Consider the following 25,406-nt stretch of genomic DNA (forward strand, 5'->3'; position numbering starts at 1 on the left):
AACTTCTAAGAGATTTTAACATAATCTAAGCTGATTTTATTACCAATAGTCCACGAATAAACATAAAGAGTATGCTAGAAATAAAGATTAAAAGAGAATAACCAATAGAAGTTGATAAGGAGGTCCCAGCTACCCGTGTATATGGGTTATGACAAGAAAGTGCACCTAGCTTCATCTCGATGACAATTTTATTTGCCAACAAGAAAAAGATAAATGTTGTCATGAAAAGAATGATGCAGAATGCAAAGCCTATAAAAAGCATTTATAGGGGTATGTGGTTTGCAATGAGTTTGAGGCATAATGTGCTGAAACAAAATGCAATAAAAAAACTAAAACAACAATAATGCCACACGACCATTGTTTTGGTAATGTCAAGGTCGGTGGCACATGTAGGGTGTTCATATCTAAATTTGTGGCTGGATCCTTTGGGTTCCATATTAAACCGAAAAAGATGATGGATGTTATAAGAAAAATTAATTTAAAACAAGTATTTAAGACTCTTAATTTCTTCACGCGCTATAGTTTCATACTGAGAAAACATGAAAAGCATAAAATTGAATTATTATGTATCTTCAAGTTTCTTGAATTATGTATATTTTAATTGGAATTAGTAAAGATTTACAAGTATTCAAATGAATTTATTTTATGTTAAAGAACCATATAATCTCTAAAACACATATTTATATGAATTATCAATATAGATTTATTGACTTTAAAATTATATAATACAATAACTTTACATTTACTCCTCGTGAAATAAGTTATCTTCATGTACCCGAGCATGTGCGCCACACGCACGCTGCACAACTTCTAAGAGATTTTAACATAATCTAAGCTGATTTTACTACCAATAGTCCACGAAAAAACATAAAGAGTAAGCTAGAAATAAAGATTACAAGAGAATAACCTATATAAGTTGAAAAGGAGGTCACAGCTACCAAAGATCCAAGGCACCAGCTCTGAGAAACTGCAAGAAAAGAGAGAATTCATATTTGATTGGAAATCAGTTTTACCTCTCCCCTTTTCCTCTTTTTTTTTTTTTTGAAAGCAAAATCAACTTTATTAGAATAGCTTAGAATTCATGAGCACAAAAAGTCTCAGGAGCAAGTACAGAGAAAGCACATAGGATCCAAAACAGATAAGGAACCCACAGGTCAAAGAAAAGACATGGGGTAAATGCTTAAGAATATCAGACTTCATCTAAAGAATGCTTCAACTCAGCTAGCAAATTAGATTAATTGACATGTACAGATTGCACCAATAGTCAAAGGTTATTGCAGATAAAATAGTGAGATTCAACCATTCAATTCCATCCATATAGAGTCACTCCCGGATAGGCCAGAGAGCTAAAAATGAGTAAGAAGTAAGAACCACATGGCCATGCCAACAACCCCATTACAGATGGCTACTAACTAAAACATGAAAACATCCCCTTTTAATGACTAACATGCATATCTCTGTTGCATGGGTACGGCTGTTTTGGCCGCGTACCCGTACGGGTACGTACCCGGTACGCATACGCTGTGGGTACGTACCCGGTACCTACCCGTTCCAAAAAAAAAAAAAGATTCCTGGGCTCAAAACGACGACGTTTTGCCTTTTTTTTTTCCTGGCTCAAAACGACGTCGTTTTGGCTTTTATATTTTTTTTTCCTGACTCAAAACGACGACGTTTTGCCTTTTTTTTGCATAATTTATTTATATTTAAATATTATGTATATTTTATCATATATTATATTTAAAAAAATATACATATATCTAACGTACGCGTACCCCTGTTTTTAAAAAAATCGTGTACCGCGTACCCAATACCGTACCCGTACCGGGTACCGTACCGTACCCGTGCAACACAGATGCATATCAATTCCACTCATCCTCAAACTTGCAGTCAATTATTAAACTCAAATGAAAATCACACAAACTCTAATTAAGTGCTCAAGTTAGCTTATAATATAAATACAAAAGCCACTTCCACAAACAGAAAACTCTTCTACCATCAAATAATTCCATGACATAAACAACAAAGTAAGTGAAATTCCAATGCGATTTCGAAGTCAATTTGAAATCGCATATCAAATGAACACCAATTAATCTACCCAGAAACCACAACTAGTTCACGATCAATTCATTTACCAGTAACTTAATTAACTTATGAAGCATAGCACATAAAAATAAATTGGTTATCTAATTAAATATTATCAAAAAAATCGAATTCAATATTATCATCTAGAAAATAGAAATAGGTAAACTCTGTTTTGCACATGGCAGAGCCTATTTTCCTCACAAGCTAGAAACCTTATGCAACAATATCCTAGTAAAGCTACTGATAATTTAAATCCAGCAGACATATATACACAACAATCAAAATCAGCATTCCAATTCCACAAGAAGCAAATTCACTTTGCAGCAATTCTCATCTCAAATTGATTAAATTCTCAGTGTATATGATATAATATAGATTAATTCAAAGTGATCATAATTTATATTTTATTATTTTTTAGAGAGTTCTTCATAATATTTGGTATAATAATATATCGTCCCTTTACCTTCCAAAAAAAAAAAAACATATTGTTCCTATATTTTTCTCTTAACTCTGAGTTACATCCTACACTACCTAAATTAATATATACCTTCTTTTTCTTTCTTTCAACCATGAGATCACTCCCACCACTCTTTCTCTCAATCTCCTTTTCCTTACTCAATTATACATGTTCTGAAACAAATAAACTTATAGTTTCTAGAAGCCCAATCACATTTAGGAAAATATTGAACATTTAAATTTACTTTCATTTGGACTCAACTTTAATAGATACACACTTAACTACATACATTTGTCTCTCTTCTCTGAAATAAGTGATCTTCATGTATCCGAGCATGTGCGCCACACGCACGCTGCACAACTTCTAAGAGATTTTAGCATAATCTAAGCTGATTTTATTACCAACAGTCCACGAATAAACATAAAGAGTAAGCTAGAAATAAAGATTACAAGAGAATAACCTATAGAAGTTGAAAACGAGGTCACAACTACCCGTGTATATGGGTTATGACAAGAAAGTGCACATAAATTCATCTCGATGACAATTTTATTTGCCAACAAGAAAAAGATAAATGTTGTCATGAAAAAAATGATGCAGAATGCCAAGCCTATAAAAAGCATTTATAGGGGTGTGTGGTTTGCAATGTGTTTGAGGGATAAAGTGTTGAAATAAAATGCAATAAAAAAACTAAAACACAAATAATGTCACACGACCATTGTTTTGGTAATGTCAAGTTCGGTGGCACATGCAGGGTTCTTATCTAAATTTGTGGCTGGATCACGAAAAACGATAGAAGGGGGGTTTGAATAGCGTTTTCAATCTAAAACTTTTCCCACTTGAGATTTTAACAAATCTCTTCAAACACCGAAGATAAAAGTGCTAAGATCAGAGTTGAGAAAAGCACACAATGATTTTATCCTGGTTCACTTGATAAATCCCTCAAGCTAATCCAGTCAAACCGTGAAGGTGATTTCTTCCTTCTTAGAATGAAGGCAATCCACTAATCAGAGTTTGTTACAACTACACTTGCAACCTGCAAAATGACTAACAATACAATGACTTAGCTATCAATAAGATTCACTCTCTTAGTCTTCTCAAGGATCTGACCAACCTTGATCTCCTTAAGGAAAAACAAACAACTGTTTGAAGGTTTGGGTTTACAAGGAAATGCTTCTCAGAAAGCTAATAGTAAACACAATAAGTACGATATGAAGAAAGATTGCTTAAGAGAATATTTGAATGTCGCGTGAGCTTGAACAAAGTTTCTTAGGCGGCATCTTTCATCTTCAGCCTCTTTATATACTCTAAGGATTAAGTTTGGAAGTTTGCATGGAATGCTACCGTTGGAGGGCAGATCTGGGTTTTCCAAGTTCTGTTGTGGCTGAATAAGTTAGGTAAGGTCGTCAGGAATAGTACAATTGCTTTTGTACTTTGGATAGTGACATGACCTTTATCCTAGTTGACTTATGATCAGAGCGACGCTTCATGTTGGAACTTGTGAAGCTTGGTGATCAGAGTCAGAGGGAAGCTTGGATCCTCTGACCTTTGTACCTTCTGCTTCTGGACTCAGACGAGAAGTACTTGGTCTTCAGAGCCAGCTTACTCTTGGACTTCAGAATCTTCACTACTCAGATTCTGGACCTTCAGAGCTTCTGGACCTTTAGAGCTTCTGATCCTTCAGAGCTTCTGATCCTTCAGAGCTTCTGGTCTTCAGAACTTCTGGTCTTCAGAACTTCAAGTGAACTAAATCCATATCAGAGCTTTACTATCTTCAGATCTTCTGAAGCTTAATCTACTGTTCAGATTGAACATAGTGAGTGCGAAAGCGTTGCGGAGGTTACTCTTTGAGCATAGTGCTTCTGAATTATGTGTAATCAGACCAGAGTCAGAGCCTGTCATTAAAACACTCAGAAAACAACGTTAGAGTACCATAATTGTTCATGCACAATAGTTAACATGTAATCATCAAAACATAGAGTTGTACTACTAGATCAAAACTTGATCTTACAATCTCCCCCTTTTTGATGATGATAAAACCAAGTATTTTGATGAACAATTCTTAAACAATAAACTGAATTCACTCATAGTTTAGAGAATAGAGATAAACTTATCCTGAGGTGAATGGTTTATGTTGCTCATTCTGAATCCATGTCACAACTTGATTCTGAGCTTAGCTCCCCCTGAATTTAAGACTTAATGAAAACATTAGTAATATCTAGATTCTGAGCTAAATAATAAAAGAGTTCAGAGTGGGAATTTATGACATAGATAATATGTGAATATCAGAGCGCATCAATATTAAGAGTCAAGAGCAAGGTAAAAGTATCAGAGTCAACCGATTTAGCATACTATCACTTCAGAAGAAGTGAAAATGTATTCCTTGCAAATGCCCACGAACAGATCTATGGTCATAAAGAGTGGAACTCTTAAATTCTCCAAAAGAAAAAGAAATCACACTAACACAACTTACACATCAAAAACTGGTTGTATACTCCCCCTTTTTGTCATAAGCAAAAAGCATGGGGTGTGAAAAACATAGCTTGAAGTACAAGGTACTCCCCCTTAGAGAAGGTATAAGTTTAAAAAGATGGAAAAAAAAAATTAAAGAAAATGTATTTAATTAATGCGTATGCAGAAGATTAAATGAAAGAGTGGAACGTTTACTACCGGCCAAGGAGTTAAAGGTAAGCATCTATTACCAATAAACAATCCTCGAGAAACTGCTTCAGCATTAACTTCTGGACTCTGAACTGAGCTTATAAATAGCGGTTAAAGCATAACAGTCTTCACATCTCATTTTCACTTGAAATCAACATTGCAATGGCATCCTTCATAGCATACATCGAAGAATTAAGGAAGAAAGCCTTTGATGAAGATCTCTTCATCAACATGCGCCATCCAGAGGAGCCGAGTATCTATAGTCTGACAAACCAGCTACTAGGCATGGGCCTAAGTCCAGAAATGGACAGCATCCTCAGAGGCTTCCTTGCGTTTGTAGAGGAGCTTCAAGATCTCTTCCAGCGGGAGCTGGATAATTCTGCCAAAAGACAAGCGACGGAGACTGCACTTGAGACAATGGCGGAGGGTCCTGAGAGGCAGGAAGTGCGCCAGAGCTTGATCCAACTAGAGTATAGGCAGCATCGTTTGGAGCTTGAGAAAGCAACGATGCGTAGGCGGTGTAGATCATTGAGGAAAAATCCTCCTTTTTAAATGTATGAATGCAAATGTATGAATGATGTTATTAATAAAAGAAGCTTGTTTGTTGATTAATGCGTATGAGTAAAAACTAAGTAATGACGAACAAGTAACTATGTAAGAACATAGGAAAGAAAAACGATAATTAGATAAAAGAAACATAGTTAAATACGAAAACATAGTAACATAGTAGAAGGAAAACAGAAGAAAAGAGAGTTCCTAAAACTAAGGCTTGGGTGCCCTCTTCAGAAGTTTTGTGCACATCTCTTGAAGACTCTGGAGAATAGCTTCTTGATAATCAAGTCTTCGTTCAATGAGATCAAGTCTTGAGTCTGACTGAGCTTGAGCAAACGGAACAGCTTGATCAGAGTGAGGAACTTGAGTAGAGGTGGAGGCAATATCAGTAAATGGAATGATTCCAAGTGCTTGATTTCTAAGAGCCTCAGCTTCAGCTTGTAGTCTAGCGGCTTGTTCCAGAGCTTGAAACCTTGTAGCTTCTCGTTGTTCAGGTCCAAACCTCGCTGCCGCTTCTTCTTGTTCTTTCTTCTTCCTTGCTTCTTCAATAGCAGCATAAAGTTGATCTCTCAACTTTTGTTCATTCAGTGCTTCTCTTCTTCTGAACCGTTGACTAGCAGCTTCAACTCTTTGATCCCTTTCAGCTGAAAGGAAACCCATCATCACTTTCACTTGGTCCAGCATCCAAGTGCATAGACGATCCCAGTCGTCAGCAACCATGTCTGGTTTCTCACTGAGGTCAGTGCGACCATGCACATTGCGAACCCTTAAAGATGCTTCATGATTAAATAAGTTTATGCAATCAAGCAGGGTGTTTGGTCCAGGATAGCGGTTTGGACTTGGAACATTTATGAAATGTTGAGGATTTTCTGAAATTCTTTCTCTAGCAATTTGAAAGAATTGACGAGAGGCTTCAGATTTATTTGATGGAGAGGAAAATTGAACATTGGTAGGAAAAGAGACAGAGGGAGTAGGAGAGAGAATTTCTCTATCAGAGGGTTCCTGATTTGAGTGATCAGAGGGTTTAGGCTCAGAGTTAGACTTTTTAGTGGTTGGTGTCTCTAGAGCTTGTGTCTCAGAAGCTTGTGGTTCAGAGCCTTGTGGAGTGTATGGAAGTATAATGGGTGAGGTTGGTTTAGTGGACTTAGGAGTTTGGAGCATTTTCCAGAGGGGTTCTTCCTCAATGGAGGGTTGAAAGAATGAAGCCCTAGGTGGTGAAATGTGTGAAGTTGATTGATCAACTGGTGTAGGTTCAGGGTTGGATTCAACAGGAATTGCATCAAGCAAATTTAAATCATCTTCATCAGAAAGAACAACAAACTTACTTGAAACTCTGACTGCAGATCTTGTGACTCTGGTAGAGATTGCAGCTCTAGTAGGCTCCTGTGTTGGTTCCAGATGAGTGACTTGGCTTGTAATTCTGACCTTCTTTGCCTTCTTCTGAGGTGGTGGTTAATCATCATCATTATCATCACTATCAGAGGGATCCTTTGTCTCAGAGGGTTCCTCTTGCTTTCTCTTGGTCTTCTTCTTCCTAGGAGACTCAAAGTCCGGAGGTTCTGGAAGATTTCTGAAGAATTCATCCACATCAATCTCAAAACCATGCTGCTTCAGATCATCAAGATAGAACCTGATAGCCTCTGGATCATCAGCCTTTGACCAGAGAGGGTAGTCCTTCAGAGGGACTCTTCTTCTTGACTTTGCAGTAGCAGGGTTAACTTCAACTTTTGTTTCTATTAAGCCCATCCTCTTCAATGATGTAGGAGTGAAGACATCTCCAACAATAGTTGTTAGGTCTTCAGTGCATCCAGATTTGGTATGAGCATATATCAATTTTCTCTCAATGAAGAAGTCAGATAGTAATCTGCCAAAATGTATGTATTTGATTGCAGACTTTGGTGAAGCAGTAGTTCTTGACTTTCTGATGCATTCCTTCAGATAGGAGAATAGAAAGTAAGGCAGACAGACTTTGTTGTGCTCCTTGATGAAGAAAAGCAACACCTTCTAAGTGAAATTGATATAATCTGGAGAACTTCCCTTTGGTCTTTGATTGATGCAGTTCAGTAGGATCTTGTGCCAAATTCTCAGATCAGGATGAATATCCTTTGTCTTGCAATCAGTTTTACCCGGTTTCCATGTAGAGTATAGGGCCTTGTTGACCTTCTCCTTGGTACTTGTCTTGACTTTTGATTCCTGTAACTGAAATCTATAGCCATTACTTGTATCTGCACCCAAAAGCCTTACAAAAGATTTCTCTGAGATGATGATCCTTTTGCCCAGAACAAAAGACACAACTTGATACTCATTGCAATCAGCATGCTTCCAGAATTCCTTCACCAGCTTGTCATAGACTGGACCATGTAGTCTGTTGAAATACCCTTCTCAGCCTTTAGCCTGTACTTCAGGACGAAGATCGACCCCATTAGAAGCAATGTTGTCGAGGTCAAAACGCCATTCAGCAGGAACTTGAAGTTCTTTTGGAGGGAAAACACATGTAACTGCACAACTCCTTTGAGATAAAGGAACAACATCCTCAGCATCTTGATTTTGTGCTTGAGCAGCCTCTGTCGATCTGGGACGAAGAACTGGACCTACTTGATCCGTTGGAAGACCCACTACCATCCTTGGGAACACTCTTCCATCAGCGGAATCAGCCCTTTCACCGGAATCATCCCTTTAAGATCTCACCATAGTTGAAGGTTGGAGGCTTGGGTAGAAGTGAACGAGAGAGAGAGAGAATCGAAGAAGATAAGGGTTTTTGCAAACAGGAGAGAGAAGCGAAAAACAAGAGTGATGGAGAATGTGTTTGTGTAGTGGTTTTTAGAAAGTAACAGTTGTTGATTGTAAAAAAAAATTAAAATCAACGGCTAGAAATTAAAGACATCATTATGAACAGTTAATACACAAAACACACAGTGGAGAATAAGCACATCTACACTCATTACAACAGATTATCCGGAGGGCACAAGGAACAAGGCATTAGAATAAACTGACACACGTTTACTGACTTGTCTCAGAGTAAGCACCAATGGGTACTTAGCATCTGACAAAGTTACCTTCTGAACTAGACATCTTCTGATAAGGAAGCATCATAGTCAGAGGTTCTGATCCATCTTCATACTGGACAAAAGTCCATATTCAGATTTTTCAGTATAAAATTAAATCTATCCTCTGCTAAGAGCTTTGTAAAGATATCTGCCCATTGATGGTCAGTATCAACAAACTTCAGAAGAAGTACGCCCTTCTGAAAATAGTCTCTAATAAAGTGATACTTTACCTCAATGTGTTTTGCCCTTGAGTGTAAGATTGGATACTTACTGAGTGAGATTGCAGCAGTATTGTCACAGTAAATTAGAATATTGCTCTCAAGGATTTGATAATCCTCTAGCTGATGTTTCATCCAGAGCATCTGAGTGCTGTAAATAGCTGTTGAGATATATTCTGCCTCTGCAGTGGATAGTGCAATAGTAGACTGCCTCTTGCTTGCCCATGAGACTAAGTTACTCCCCAGAAATTGACAATTTCCAGAAGTACTCTTTCTTTCAGTTCTATCTCCAGCATAATCAGCATCACAATAACCTGAAAGCTTATACTCTGATGTTTTCTTATAAATCAAGCCAAGGTTAGTGGTACCTTTCAGATATCTGAGGATTCTCTTAATAGCAGTTAAGTGAGTTTCTCTTGGATCTGATTGGAATCGAGCACATAAATGTACACTAAAAAGAATATCTGGCCTAGATGCAGTTAAGTATAGAGGTGAACCTATCATACCACGATAGAGCTTCTGACATACTTTTCCACTGGCATCTTCTTTCTCCAGAATGCATGTAGGATGCATAGGAGTCTTAGCAATTTTTGATTCTGTCATGTTGAACTTCTTCAGAAGTTCCTTTGTGTACTTGCTCTGATGGATGTAAGGTGCTTCTGGTTTTTGATCAACTTGTAATCCCAGGAAGTACTTGAGTTCTCCCATCATACTCATTTCAAATTCAGCCTGCATCATCTCAGAAAATTCCTTGCAGAGAGATGGATTAGCAGATCCAAATATAATATCATCAACATAAATTTGCACAATTAAGATATCATCTTTGTAAGTTTTGCAAAAGAGAGTTGTATCTACTTTACTTCTTACAAACACATTTTCCATAAGGAATGAGCTAAGTCTCTCATACCATGCTTTGGGAGCTTGCTTCAGACCATAGAGAGATTTCTTCAATTTGAAAGCATGGTCAGGGTTCTTCTCATCTTCAAAACCAGGAGGTTGGTGCACATACACTTCCTCTGAGATGTATCCATTCAGGAAGGCACTCTTGACATCCATCTGATGAAGAATTATGTTGTGATTCACTGAGAATGAAATCAGCAGTCTGATAGCTTCCAATCTTGCTACTGGAGCAAATGTTTCAGTATAATCTATTCCTTCTTGCTGACTGTAGCCTTGAGCAACTAGCCTTGCTTTGTTTCTGACTACATCTCCTTTTTCATTCAGTTTGTTTCTGAAAACCCATTTGGTTCCAATGATGTGAGCATCTTGAGGTTTCTTGACAAGGTTCCAAACATCATTCTTGGAGAATTGATTCAATTCTTCTTCCATTGCCAGAATCTAGTCTTTGTCTTGAAGAGCTTCATCAATTGACTTTGGTTCAATTAAGGATATCAATCCTTTCAAACTAAGTAGAATCTCTTCAGAGGGTCTGAATGCTGATCTGGTTCTGACTGGTTCATCTTTGTTTCCCAGAATCAACTCCTTAGGGTGAGAGGCAACAATTCTGCTCTTCTTCTGAGGCTGTGAATCAGAGGGACCAACTTCCTCTGGAGAGTCTTCCTCTAGCTCAGCTTCCTCTGGAGCTTTGCCTTTATCAGGAACATTTATACTCATATTTGCAAACTTTTCAACTAGCTTTGACTGATCAGAGTCAAGCTTATCATCAAATCTAACATGAATAGATTCCTCAATAGTTTTAGCATTAGTATTATAAATTCTAAAGTCTTTAGAACGATCAGAGTAACCAAGTAATAGACATTTAGAAGATTTAGAATCAAACTTATGCAATCTGTCCTTAGTATTCAGAGCATAGCAAACACAACCAAAAGGATGAAAGTAAGAAATGTTGGGCTTTATTTTCTTCCACAATTCATAAGGAGTCTTATTCAGAATTGCTCTGATAGAGATCTTGTTCTGAATGTAACATGTTGTGTTTACTGCCTTAGCCCAGAAGTGCTTTGCCATGTCAGTTTCTTGAAGAATGGTTCTAGCCATCTCTTGAAGAGTTCTATTCTTCCTCTCAACAACACCATTCTGTTGAGGAGTTCTAGGACAAGAGAAATCATGTGCATTTCCATAGGAATCAAACAGACTCTCAAACTTTTCATTCTCAAACTCTCCACCATGATCACTTCTGACACGCACAATCCTGCAAGCCTTCTCGTTTTGCACTTGGGCAATGAAGGTAGATGTAACACCCCGATTTCCGGGTGTCACTTAGTAACTTGAAAATAAAATAAAGCGGAAAATGCAGGTATATTTTTTTTCGTTTTCCTTTAGAATAAAGAACATTTTAAACTAAAGACTCAACCCCAAAATACGATAAACATAAACTAATATACAATACTATTACAGTCCTTCTGTAACTAAAAGCATCGTCACAAGTATCCTCAAGTGACGACAAGGTTTACAAGTTTTCAGAAAGCATAATTAGTTTCGAAATATTATACAAGTGACAGAAGGGAATAGTCAGCCCCAGATGGCCTCCTCTAGACCTCTACAACCGACTACTCCATGTGATTCCCAACTACGGAGAACCACACGAAAGTAACGTGTCGGAGACCTACCCTGCCCCAAAATATGAATGACGGATCAGAGCTATGACAGTAACAACCAGCTCAAAAGACTCTAACCACCCATATACCACACTACTATCATCGACCCTTCCTTGATCAGGCATGAAGTCCGGGTCCTCGTCAAAAGCTTCAGTAATAGTCATTTCGCTCCGGGTCTTTCCCGCACAACGAATCATCACGAACCGGCTGACGGACGCCTGGCAGCAGGCCGACCGCCCAAACACAAACATACAAACAAAGCCAAGGCGCTAGGGTCAACTTACAGAATACAATAGATATACAATCAACATGCGATAAAGGGGGTATATATATATGTTGTATATATACATATAAGTCATGTATTGCCTACCCTAAGGTATATACATAGCATGTTATTAAATCTCTTACACAATTCAATAATCAAAACACATAACGATGTTTATCAACATCAAATCATCAGATCTCAACAACTATAGTTAGAGTGCATGATATGTCATGCAACGTCAATCATAATAAGATGCATTGTGTGCCAATGCAGAATATGCAGACACAAACCCGAATAACGTCACTCTGCTTGGCGACGGGACAAATCAACGACGTCACTCTGCTTGGCGACGGGACAAACCAACGGTATTGCCACTTAAAGGCTGGGCACTTCGAGACGGTCGTAACACTGGCCTCGTGTTTAACAATTTCTGCTCGGGCGTCGCTTATCACCTTTGGCTATAGTCAAGACGATCCAACTCTACACGGTTCGACCATTTCTGCTTGCTATGCCGGACATCAACAGGAGCGATACAACTCTACATGGATGATCGTTTCTTCCTGTTGTGTGATGAAAGGATATTTAATGAAGAGGTTTTCCTCCACTAACTACTATCAAATCCCTTTCAAGACTCAATCGTAGTATAGTATCGGGTTTTGTCGTCTCCACATGGATTGTGTTGCTACGTATTAATTTCACTAGCTAGATGATGGATGAATGGTTTAAAAAGTAAAATGTGGGTTTATTCAAATAAAGGAAAAAACTATAATTAAAGCGATAAAAGAAGTTTCACGGAGGCAAACAAAGAAGAAAATGTATTTGGAAAATGAGTTCATTTGATTTACAACTTATTCTCAACCAATATACTCTTATAAGATGAAATTAACATTTAAGATGCCGATAAGAGCTATTCACCCACTAATTTCTTAGCTAAGCTAATCTACCCATTAAGAACCTAGCCTTAATCTCTTAAGCCCTAGTGATCATAAAAGGAGCATTATAGCACATACCTACTCGATAAGACATTTCCAAGCTCTGTTCCTAACCCAAGAAGTTCACGTCCTAGTGGATAGAATCTCTGACTGTCACTCAAGAAATCCTAATAGTTCCTTCTAGATAATCCTATCCTAGAGAGGTGAGTATCCCGACTTGTCACTCGGTACAGACCTCTTTTCCAACTCATGATATTCATACCTAAGAGTTAATGTCTCCTATTGTCACCTAGAAAACCTCAACCCTACCTAAGACATGTCTTTCTTAAGATGACTGATGCAAGGGTGGTTCCTCTCATAAACTAAATTTACACCAACTTCTCAATTGTCATGCAAATCCTAAAAAGCATCATATTGGCAAAAGATACATGAACGCGCAAAGAGAATCAATAACCTAAGACATAGGATTTTTTCCCCTTTCTATGAACTAAGCTACATTAACTCATATCAATTTCTCAATCTATTTATGAATTAATATAAACTCTTTAAATCACCAATTAACCAATTGAAGCATTAAACATAGAGAGAAACACCAAATAATGAAAATTCATACTTATAATTGCATAAAAGTATATTGAATAAGAGAGAAAATCAAGTTCTATCATCTCAAATACTAAAAGAGAGTTAACACAAAAATAGGTAAAGAGAAAAGCAAAACCCAAAATAGAACGGAGCCATGGACGTCCGGAGAAGCTGTCACCTCCTCCATGGCCCTGACACCGGCCCTCAAGGGCCTAGCCTTCCTCTCCACCAAGAAATTGTCTCCAAGTCTCCCAAAGGTGTTTATTAGGTTTTTGAGAAAAGAAAAGATGAAAAGATCCCCCAAAAAATAGGTCAAAAACGGAATTTATAGTGATTTTCGTGTGCTTTGCGTTTTTTGTCCTTTCTGATGCAGAAAACGATCTGGCGTAGTCAGGCACACCGCAACACGGTGCACCCTCGTGAATCTGAAGCGTTGGATGAGTATCAGGCAAATCTGGCGTGTCTGGTGTATTGTAAGCGCTGTTCCGCGAAGCACCGTATCGGAGCCCCTTGGATCTCATACATCCTCTTCCAACCTCCGACACGTGTCACAATCACAACGCAGGAGCATGGTGAAGTCGTGCACATGCGCTACACAGGATTCCAGCATCCATAATTCTTTAAATTTCCGTTTTTTAATGATTTCTCCTTTTTTTCTCCAAATCTTCTCCTAAAACAAAGCAAATAAAAATAGATAAGAGATAAAAATAAGATAACACCTTAAAATAAACTAATCTAATCCTAAATTAAAGTAAATAAATCCTAATAATATCTAGAAAATAATATAAAACATAGAAAAATACTAAAACTTAATAAAAATATTAAAATGCATGAAATAAGCCTAAAGTGTCTTATAATGACCGAAATATCCTAAAAAATGTATGCAAATAAACTAGGAAAATAGCCTTAAATCCCGGGTCATCATTGTGCCAGATATAGTCAGGACCGATTCAACTCTACACGGCTGATCGTTGCTTCCTGCCATACCGAAGTACTCCACTTGGCACTTCATCGCGTATATGCATGTGTGCAATATGATTATCAAAACCACGACTCGTCCTCACAGGTAAAAATTGGTTCATTGACCAAAGGCTTCTACAATGAGAAACCTAGGCTATAGTCAAGTCGGTTGTGACCCCACGGGTTTAACCATCCTGCTTGCTACGCCAGACATCAACAGGCACGATACAACTCTACGTGGCTGACCGTCACTTCCTGTTGTGCCAAGAGTACTCCACTAGGTACCTTACTAACGCCCAGACCCTGGGCTAAAGCCCGTCTTCAAATTCTTTCCCATAAAATGAGTTCCCTTAAAACAATAGTTCTCTTATTAGGTAAAATGTTCCATCATAAGTTAGTTCATTATGTCGTTAATTCCAAAGTTCAGTTTTCATTTCCAACACCTTTCAAAATAAAGTTCCCAAAGCTAGGATCACCGACCCATTCCCGTTTTCCAAACTCACTTTCATTCCTAAGTCTTTTCCGTTGAATCATCGTCATTAATTAAAAGCATTATATTCTTAATAAATATATTATGATATTATTTACATAAAACAGATTATGATTATTTTCGATCCAAAACTCTATAAGTTCAAAGTTCCCATCAAACCCAAACAACTCCCCGAGAAAACACTAGATCCCCTAAAACAATAAAGGTTCGAACCTTGGTTCGACCTAACCAACATTCCCCAAAACATACCCGTCATTGTCATGACGAAGATAAGTGTATTCTACACTCCAAAAGTGGCATCAACGTGCACGAATATAGTCAGCACTATTTAATCATAAACGCAAATACATCAAGCTCTATCGAGCGATGAATCAATATGGCGGTGCTGTAAACATAACCTTGTCATATCCAATAGAAAGCGATAAGACAGAAACCAGTAAACGGCCGAAGCCTCTCAGAAAACGGAGACACACGTCTCATATAAGTTCATTCGGCCGAAGCCTCCAGAAAACATTTTCCAGTTCAAAGCAATAAACAATATCCAAGCAATATTCAATATCAAGCAATATTCAAGTCGAAGTTATCGACGCCTACAATACAAATAGCTAGTAAGTAAGTTGCCCTAACCTCAAGTTGTTCCAGTCTCGCGGTGCAGGTCTCGCTCACAAGCTTGCTCAGTCAAGCCCAAGGTTTCCACAAACGAACCTTAGAGCAAAATCACAGAATTCAATCACAATGAGTTAGAAACTCAGCAAACAATACGTACTAGGGTTACACAAAACATTACAAACTCCAATGTACGACAATCTAACGCGTTCAGACAAGTTTTCGAAAAACGAAATTTCCCCCCCATTGATGAGGAGCTCTCGGCCACTATGCACAATTAGGTGGGCCGATTTTTCTTCGATCAAACTTGGTTCCTAGGTTATCATTAGCCGTAACTAAGACGAATCTAAGCTCAGAAAAATTTTCGGATCAAAAACTGTCGCAGGCGTATTTTGGTCATTATTTTCAGCTCAGAATTTCAAAATTGGAATTTCGAAAAACAAATTGGATGGGGACGTTACCAACGACGTTTATGACGACTAATCCTACTAGCGCTAAGCTAAGTCGTGAGTTTTCAGCTTAAAGGTTGCAACTTTGCTTAAAAATGGGTATTTCTCAAAGAAATTGATTCCGGCGGCATTTCGGCGACATTCGACAAAATGTAATCCGCTAAACACGCTCAGGAGCATGCAGGGAATAAGTTTAGACACTAAAATCAGCTTATTTGGACAGTTTTACAAAAAGCTCAAAACTTTGAGCACAGAAAGACATAGAAGAAGTCGACAGAAATGACGATCAGAAGTGAGGGATAGTATCTATACCTCGTAGTCTTCGATTAGCAACGAACGGTGCAGCGATCGGGCAAGAATCGACGAAAATCACTTTCTCTCCCTCCTTCTCCTATGCTCGCGGGTTCAAGGAAAGAAAATGGCAAGTTTTTGCAAATTTTTCATTTTCTCGCTATTTATAGGTTTTGGAAAATTTGGAAAAATGAAAATTTCGCGATTCCGATTTTTCCTGCGTATTCCTCGGAGAATTCTAAGATAGGTTCTGGCGACAGAATTCCAGAACTCAAAATAGGTTTCTTGGAATTTAATCAAACGATCAAAAGTCGGTGTAAATCGGTTTTACCCGAAAACTACTTTTTGCAGTTGATGTCGGATGAGAAAACTTCGTTCTGAAGAAAGATTAGAAACATCGAGAGAAATAGGTGTACGCGTGTGGAATCTTCGTTTGAAGCTCTAAATAGAAAAAGTCTTCTTCGTCCGTAGATTTTAGGGTTTCTGAACTATCAAGGTTTCGGTTTCGGCAAACTTCCGAGTATTGGAATTTGTCGTTCGTACATTCCAGGGTTTCTTATCGAAACACTTGCTTAGAGACGATCAAGAGAAGTTCTAACATTTCTCTGAAGATTTTTTTTGGAATTAGTTTCCGTCGTGTCTTAAAATATAAATTAGCTATTTACTAGCGTTCTTGACCTAGGTTTAAGCGAATACTAATCGTGCTATAACTTTTATCGACTTTGTTACAATCCTTAGCTTTTTCCTGAACTTTCTCCTTCACGAATTTATTCCATTCAATAGACACTTGTTCAGGTTTTCCTTCACGTTACACCCAACTAATCGTGAATAGGAAATTTTATTCGATTTATTCTAAGCTTAAAAACTTGGGTCTCACATTACTACCCTCCAAAAAGAAAGTTTCGTCCTCGAAACTTAGGGTTCAGTAAAAACTCCGAATATTATTCCTTGGTCTCTTCCTCTAACTCCCATATAGCACCATGAAATCAATCTTCTACTTAGTCACCATTCAAATTAAATCTCGACTTGAGCCTTAATACCTAGTGCATCACTAGACTCATTCCCTTTAACATCAACTTATCAACAACTTATAACCTAATCTTCATCTTAATATCTAACAAACCATTATTGACATCTCTTTCTTCAAAACTTTCCTCACTCAAACCAATTTACACTTATTGAAATCCCTAACACTTCACACAAATAAGGACTCATCCCCTAGAAGATCAACTTATAACTATACCCCAAGGGACTTAACTAGTCATTTTATCATCCGATCCTTCAACCTTCCGAGATTTAACCGTTATCGTAACCGCTAACACCACTAAATTCCTTATGCGTACATGAATCTCAGCTCACTAGGTCAACCTTAGCCCAAGGATTCTTATTCAACTTAGTAAAATTCATTTGTTAACCCTAGTATGCATCATCAAGACCATAACAAAGTTCCATTCACTCTTAGACTCTAAGAAACTTGTCCAAATATGATACCTCAAGTATTCATCTTGATACTAACACTTTCCTTTCTGTAACTCGATCACCATCTCGTCAATCAACTTTTTAATCTCTCAATCAAATTCTGACAAACTTCGAGTCCTACGTACCTTAGACAGAGATTCATAGATTTAAAACCTAAACCTTCACCAAGTTTGGTCCTCTAATGACCTTTAATCCTTCAATACTTCTTAAATGAATATCCATTTCTTAAAACTATAACTCCTTCGCTTACACAAACGACCTGACAAGTGTTGTCATGCTTTCACATTCACGACTTGATCCTGACATTCACAATCATAACTTATTATACTAACATCATTCAAATCTTATCACATGGCTCTTTATGTCAGCAACCTCATAATCAACATCAATCGATCACCAACTTATAACCAGCCTTGACACTCTACACAACTCAGATTCCATTTGCTTTAAGATCTCTCTTATACTATACCTCAATGGTCTTATCCCGAAACTCATCTTCAGATCTCCAATCTTCTAAGATTTAACTCCCATTGTCACACCTACAACCATAAGATCTCCTACTCGTACGTGATTCTCAACTCTCAAGGTCAATCTTAACCCTAAGATTTCAATCCATCTTAGTAAATCTCACTTAGTAACCTTAGCATGTTTCTCTGAAATCCATATCAACAATCTCAAGTATTCAACTTATACTAAAACTTTCTTTTTCTAACTTAATCATTAATTCAACACTTTTCACGTGAAAATTCATCTCTTAAGACTGCAACCTCTCCCCAAAGAACTCAAGTACTTAGCAAAACTTATTCCTCGAACTCGACTAACAACAATCTAGTTCACAATTAATTCTTCTCAATCTTGTTATCATCAAGTAATTGTGTTAGCCGATTGGATTCCCTATAAGGTGCGTCGTGTGGTTGTGGGCCTTGTGCCTTGCTCGTTGAAGTGTCTTCCTTATCCTATGTTACATCTAGAATTCCTTAGGAATGTATTAGTATGCCGTTTGTTAAGATTCTTGATAGGTGATTATATATGTGAATATGCATGCTCTTACTTGCTCATATGTGTGCACGTCCTAATTATGGCCTTGTGGTATAAGAAGTTGACCCTTGCACCTTTTCTATCTCATGAATGTTCGACGACGCCGCTCTAAAGGATGAGCAAGAGACCGTTAGATGCAGGAGAGGAGACGTTGCCGAGAAATGGTGGGACGATAAGCTACCGATTCAGAGATTAGTCGGGTGGAGGTTTGCAGAAGCTTGTCGGGCATAGGAGGCTCTTTTATATTTCTTTTGAAGTATATGTTGTAATTATATACATTGATGTAAGGGTACTTATTATTGGGTATTTATTACGCATCGTAGAGCATGTTTTGGAAAGTATTAAAAGGTATTATGTTTCAAAGAAAAAAAAATATACCTGCATTTTTATGATTTTGAAAGTTCATTAGCATGATTAATTTACTTTTGAATCACTAAGTAATCCTTGGAAATCGGGGCGTTACAGATTTTATCCTGGTTCACTTGATAAATCCCTCAAGCTAATTCAGTCCACCCGTTAAGGTGATTTCTTCCTTCTTAGAATGAAGGCAATCCACTAATCAGAGTTTGTTACAACTGCACTTGCAACCTGCAAAGTGACTAACAATACAATGACTTAGTTATCACTAAGATTCACTCTCTTAGTCTTCTCAAGGATCTGACCAACCTTGGTCTCCTTAAGGAAAAACAATCAATTGTTTGAAGGTTTGGGTTTACGAGGAAATGCTTCTCATAAAGCTAATAGTAAACACAATAAGTACGATGTAAGACCTGGATTTTCAGAACAAGCTAATTTCCGACTCACGCGTAGAATCAGTGTAAGCGTGACAGGAGTTTGATATTTGAGAAAGATTAATGAAGAAGAAAGTTCAGGAATTGCTTGAGGAGTGAGGCGTAGTTGCTTTCGGAGTTAGTGCGAGTAGTCTGCACACTTGCCTTATGGCGAGCGTGTCCAGAATAGGCTAATTTCGCTTTAGAGCAACGTTTTAAGTGAGATTTCGAATCCTTGGAAAATTTAAAGATTCTCTTTATTTTTCCTTCGACCAGCGTTTCATTTCGGAACTCTGGACTGTACGCACGATAGTATTAACTTTTCGGAAGTCCGCCGACGCTAATTTCTTTGCTTCGAAACCCTAGATTCGAGCAATGGATGAAGACTTTTTCTATTCGGGACTTCTAACGAAGTTTCCGTCCATGTTGCCAGATTTGTTTCGACATTTCCAATATTTTTCCAGTACAAAGTTTTGTCGTTTGAGCATCACAGCAAAAAGTAGTTTTTCGGGACAGACTAACTTACACCGCCTTTGGGATTTTAGATATCGTTTTTCCCAAATCATAGATGTTTGTTTTGATTTCTGGATTTCTGACGCCAGAATCTCTCTTAGAATTCCTCGGTGATCGTGCTGCAAAAATCGGAATTGCGAAATTTTCATTTTCCCGCGATTGCGAAATAGCTAAAGTTTCAAAAATATCTCCACAAACACCACACAAGGCCGCGAGTTTGAGGAGCTTGGGGGAGAAGAAGATTTTCGCGAAAACTTGACTGATCTTCGTGCAGTTCGTCCCTACTTCTACGTATCGAGGTAACTAGCATGAATCCTACCTCTGATTACTGTTTCTGTTGCGTTTCTGTGCTCACAGTTTTGAGCTTTTTCTAAAATTGTCTGATTTCTTCGATTTCTTGCTTGGGTTATGTTCTCTAGGTTCCCAAGAGCCTAAAACCTCTGTCAGTAAACGCTGATTGTGATTCAGTTGATAAGGATCTGAAAAACTGATTCAAAACTCTTTTTGTCTCACATTTCGAAACTTTATTGTCAAAAAGCTATAATCTGACTTCGTGCCTTTAGGATTTGTTGTCACGGATGTCATAAGGATCAATGCTGTCAAATTTGTTTTCAGAACTGATAACTTTGAAGTTTTGAGCCTTTATTTTGGACCAAAATGCCCCTGGATAGTCGTATTTCGAACCGATTGTCCGAAAATTGTTCCGACAGTTTCTTTGCCTTAGTTTTACCCTAAAACCACCTTGTGAATTGATTTGATCGAGCTCTTTTTCCTTTGAGGCCGTGGGTTATTTCCTTGGGGGGAAAGTTTTTCGTTTTCGAAAACTTGTCTTTTCGTACCCGGATGTCGTATTCTGAAGCTTTAATGCTTTGTCTATCGTTTATGTATTGTATTGCGATCGAACTAATCGATTTTGTGTGGATTCTGCTTTGTTTTTCCTCCGAGGTTCAGTTGAAGGAACTTTGGAAGTTTCAAGGCATTCCTGTGAAGGAGATTTGATTTGCGAAGCTGGATCAGCTCGAGGTTAGGGCAACTTACATATATTAGCTATGATTGCATGATAGGCGTCGATAAATTCGACTTATGCTTTATCTGATGTTGTTTATGTTGATGATTTATTGTTATGATTGTTTTCATAACTTATGATATTGATGGTGTGTTGAATTGAGCGTTTTGACGCAACTTCGGAGTGGAGATTCATTGATCTGGTGATCTTTGATATTTTGGGTTGGATGAACAACCCTGGGCAAGTCCAAACATGGGGTTTGAGACTTAGCCATGCATTGGTATTTGTTCGTATTCTTAGACTTTCCCCGGGAAACTTCTTTTGGGTGGTTGGTTTTCTGAAAACCTAGAATGCATAGAATTTCGAAAACTAGAGACTTTGGGAGACTTAGACTTTGAGAAATAAACTCATAACCTGACTAATTCAATTCGAAATGTTTTTACTAAATGAATAATCATAGGAGAATTGGAGGGGAAAATAATTGCGAAAGACGGGGAAAAGTCGACTTTGTTGTGGGTTTGGAGAGTTTTGGAATTGGGGAAAGCCACTAAGGTGAGCTATGGTGATGATTGAAAGTCACCGAGTACTCTAGTACTCTTGGGAGTGTTGTGGAGCCGTGTTGTATTGACCGACACCTAGTGCTCTTGTTGTTTGGGCTGTGTTGTATTGACCGACACTAGACCCTTGTGTATTCTTGTTGATGGAGTTGTGTTGTATTGACCGACACTAACTCCGAGTTGTGTTGTATTGACCGACACTAACTCATGGGTTTGTTGAGATTGGGTTGTGAGCTAAACACTTTCGTGGTAAGGGCGATTCGTTGTTTGGCTAACCATATTGCATCAATCGGGTGAATAACGGGAATGGTTCACCTTGCATTAATGATGAATAACGGGAATGGTTCATCATATGGTGAATAACGGAAATGGTTCACCAAGGATGAATAACGGGAATGGTTCATCCATAGTGAAGAACGGGAATGCTTCACTTGTGGCGAACGGGAACGCGTCACAAATCCGGATCATATTGTGCATTTCACGCATACATTCATTCTGACTTGAATTGTGTGCTGTTTGTTTATTGAAGCAATGTTAGAGCCATAACATGCTAGGATTGTTTATATATGTATATATCAACATATATCTATACCCCTATCACATGTTGAGTGTATATCTACGTATTTCTGTGAGTTGACCCTAGCGCCTTGGCTTTGGTTGCATGTTTGTGTTTGGGCGGTCGGCCTGCTGCCAGATGTCGATGGCCGATTGGTTTTCGATGGTCTCTTTCTCGGGGGGGATCAGGTATGAGCTCGTCGATCGTGCTGCCCCCACCGCTTGGGTGATCGATGTCCCTGGTCACCGAGCGACGTACAGGGGAAGGGTCATGGAGGACCGGACGGATGAGCGAGGACGCCTGACGAGAGGAGTGCTACGGCGTATGGAGCTGAGTTTTGACTTGCCGCCCTCAGTTCACTGTGGACCAGGCACTGGTCATGCACCACCTGCACCACCTCCGACTTCACCTTCTGTTGAGGAGGACCCGGCGGAGACCGAGCCTGCTATTGCTGCACCCGATGCGCCACCTCCTGCTACTGCCATCGATCCTACCGACGTGGCGTCGTCCTCTAGGCTTATGCGGCCGAAGAGGGAGTCCGTCGTCCCATCTGCCTCACGTCTCTTTTCTTTCTCTTCACCGCACGGCTACCGTGTGGACCCCTTGATGAGGGTGGTGGAGGAGGATGTTCTTACAGGAGAGGTAGATGTGGAGACCGGCTCGACTAGGGCGGTGCGCAGGACATTTAGGAGGGAGGTCGTAGACTTGGACACCGAGATGATTACGGTGGATTCCGATTCTGACTCCGAGAGCAGTGGGGAGAGCTACTCGCCGAGCAGCGATGAGGAGGAGGAGGATCTGTGAGCTGAGCTGGGAGGGTAGGTTAGGCTAGCGTCTTTTTTTGTGTAGAGCTCTGATTGTCAGTTTCTTTTTGGGACAGGGTAGGTTCCGATGTGGTGGCTTTTTGTGTGGTTCTTTTGAGGAGGATCACAGAGAGTCTGTCGGAGTATAGGGGTCTTTCTTTCAGGCCATTTTTGAGTGCCGAATTTCTCTTGGATAACTGTAATTTTGATACGTTTACTTACAGTTCTGGTTTGTATATATTTGCCTGCGGGCTTACTACCTTGGAGTCACTGCGTGTGCGCGTGACGGGACAGTGCAGCTGAGGCTGTACATTTGTATATGTTGTATATCGGTTAGTTTAGTTGTTGGGCTTTGTCTTTATTTCCTTTATCGCTTTTATTTAAAGGAATCAATCGAAAAAAAATTACCTGTTTTCCGCGTAAAGTTTATTTTTGGTTACTAAAGTGACACCTGGAAATCGGGGTGTTACATACGATATGAAGAAAGATTGCTTAAGAGAATATTTGAATGTCGCGTGAGCTTGAACAAAGTTTCTTAGACGGCATCTTTCATCTTCAGCCTTTTTATATACTCCAAGGATTAAGGTTTGGAAATTTTCATGGAATGCTACCGTTGGAGGGCAGATCTAGGTTTTCCAGGTTCTGCTGTGGCTGAATAAGTTAGGTAAGGTCATCAGGAATAGTACAATTGCTTTTGTACTTTGGATAGTGACATGACCTTTATCCTAGTTGACTTCTAATCAGAGCGACGCTTCATGTTGGAACTTGTGAAGTTTGGTGATCAGAGTCAGAGGGAAGCTTGGATCATCTGACCTTTGTACCTTCTGCTTCTGGACTCAGACGAGAAGTACTTGGTCTTCAGAGCCAGCTTACTCTTGGACTTCAGAATCTTCACTACTCAGCTTCTAGACCTTCAGAGCTTCTGGACCTTCAGAGCTTCTGACCTTCAGAGCTTCTGATCCTTCAGAGCTTCTGATCCTTCAGAGCTTCTGGTCTTCAGAACTTCAAGTGAACTGAATCCATATCAGAGCTTTACTATCTTCAGATCTTCTGAAGCTTAATCTATTGTTCAGAATTAACATAGTGAATGCGAAAGCGTTGCGGAGGTTACTCTTTGAGCAAAGTGCTTATGAATTATGTGTAATCAGACCAGAGTCAGAGCCTGTCATTAAAACACTCAGAAAACAACGTTAGAGTACCATAATTGTTCATGCACAATAGTTAACATGTAATCATCAAAACATAGAGTTGTACTACTAGATCAAAACTTGATCTTACATTTAAAACAAGCATTTAAGACTTTATTAATTTCTTCACGCACTACAGTCTCATTCACGTGTGTCATTTTGTTTGAAGTATGTATCTTCATTAAATGAGATATATCAGCACATGTGCGTTGTATATTTGCAGATAAAACAAATGAGTCATCTAATTCAATATTATCATCTATCTATATCTATATATATATATGTAAAGCTCACTTGAGCTATGAGTATTAAATGCACTAAATAATGAAATTTAAACAAAATTCTATTCAACTTTCAATATACATCCACTTATTATTAATTATTACTTAGTGATTGTTTATCTTTTCAATTTCTCATATTTTATAAAATATTTAAAATGAATATTCAACTACATACTAAAATGTATAACTCAATTGGAATTTTGTTATAAATACACAGAAAAACAAAAACACTTTTATTTGTATTATATACATTGAATACTAAACTTAAAAATGATCAAAAAAAAATTAGATCAATTATTTATTCAATTACCAACTAATTTTCATGTTTGTTGTATGAGGTAGAATAGAACATGACAAAAGACTAATGAAACATAACACTTTAGTTCTCTCAAAAAGAGCAGAAAAAATGAAACAAGACACTCTAATAAACAAAAACTACACTTTTATTTGAGGTAGCAATGTTAATATACATTAATATAATGATTTAATAAAATATTTAATTAGATACAAAAATATTTTTGGACTGGGCGAGATCCTAGAGCCCCTCGCCCAGGCGCGCCAGCCCGGGGTGACGCGCGAGCCAGGGAGTTGGGCCTTTTCCTGGGAGGCCCAACTGGCCCATTAGGAGAAGTTAAGGGCGCCAAGCCCAAACCCCGAATGTATAAATAGGGAGCGGTTACCAATTGTAAGGGACTCTTAACTCATTTGAGAAATAACAACTTGAAATTCAGTTACATTCTCTCTCTAAGCGGTTACGCTCTCACTCTCTCTAGATTCTCACCTCACGATCTTCTTACAATGGGTATCGTACCTCATCTCTATGTTCTTGGATAGAACATTTGGCGTCGTTTGTGGGGATCGGTAGATTTCAATTCCCAGATCACGTGGATTGTGATTTGTCCGAGAAAAATCTGGTTTTCTGTGCAAATTTTATTTGGATTTTGGGTCTGTCGGTGGAATTCTAGTCATCCAACGGAACTTGATGGAATCGCGTCGTCGACGGCGAAGCGAAGAGCTAGAGCAGGGACGTGGCTCACCACCGCGCCGCGTAAGAAGGAGGTTGCGCCGTGAA

Source organism: Lotus japonicus, chromosome 5 (assembly GCF_012489685.1).
Source record: "Lotus japonicus ecotype B-129 chromosome 5, LjGifu_v1.2".
Taxonomy (NCBI): Eukaryota; Viridiplantae; Streptophyta; class Magnoliopsida; order Fabales; family Fabaceae; genus Lotus; species Lotus japonicus.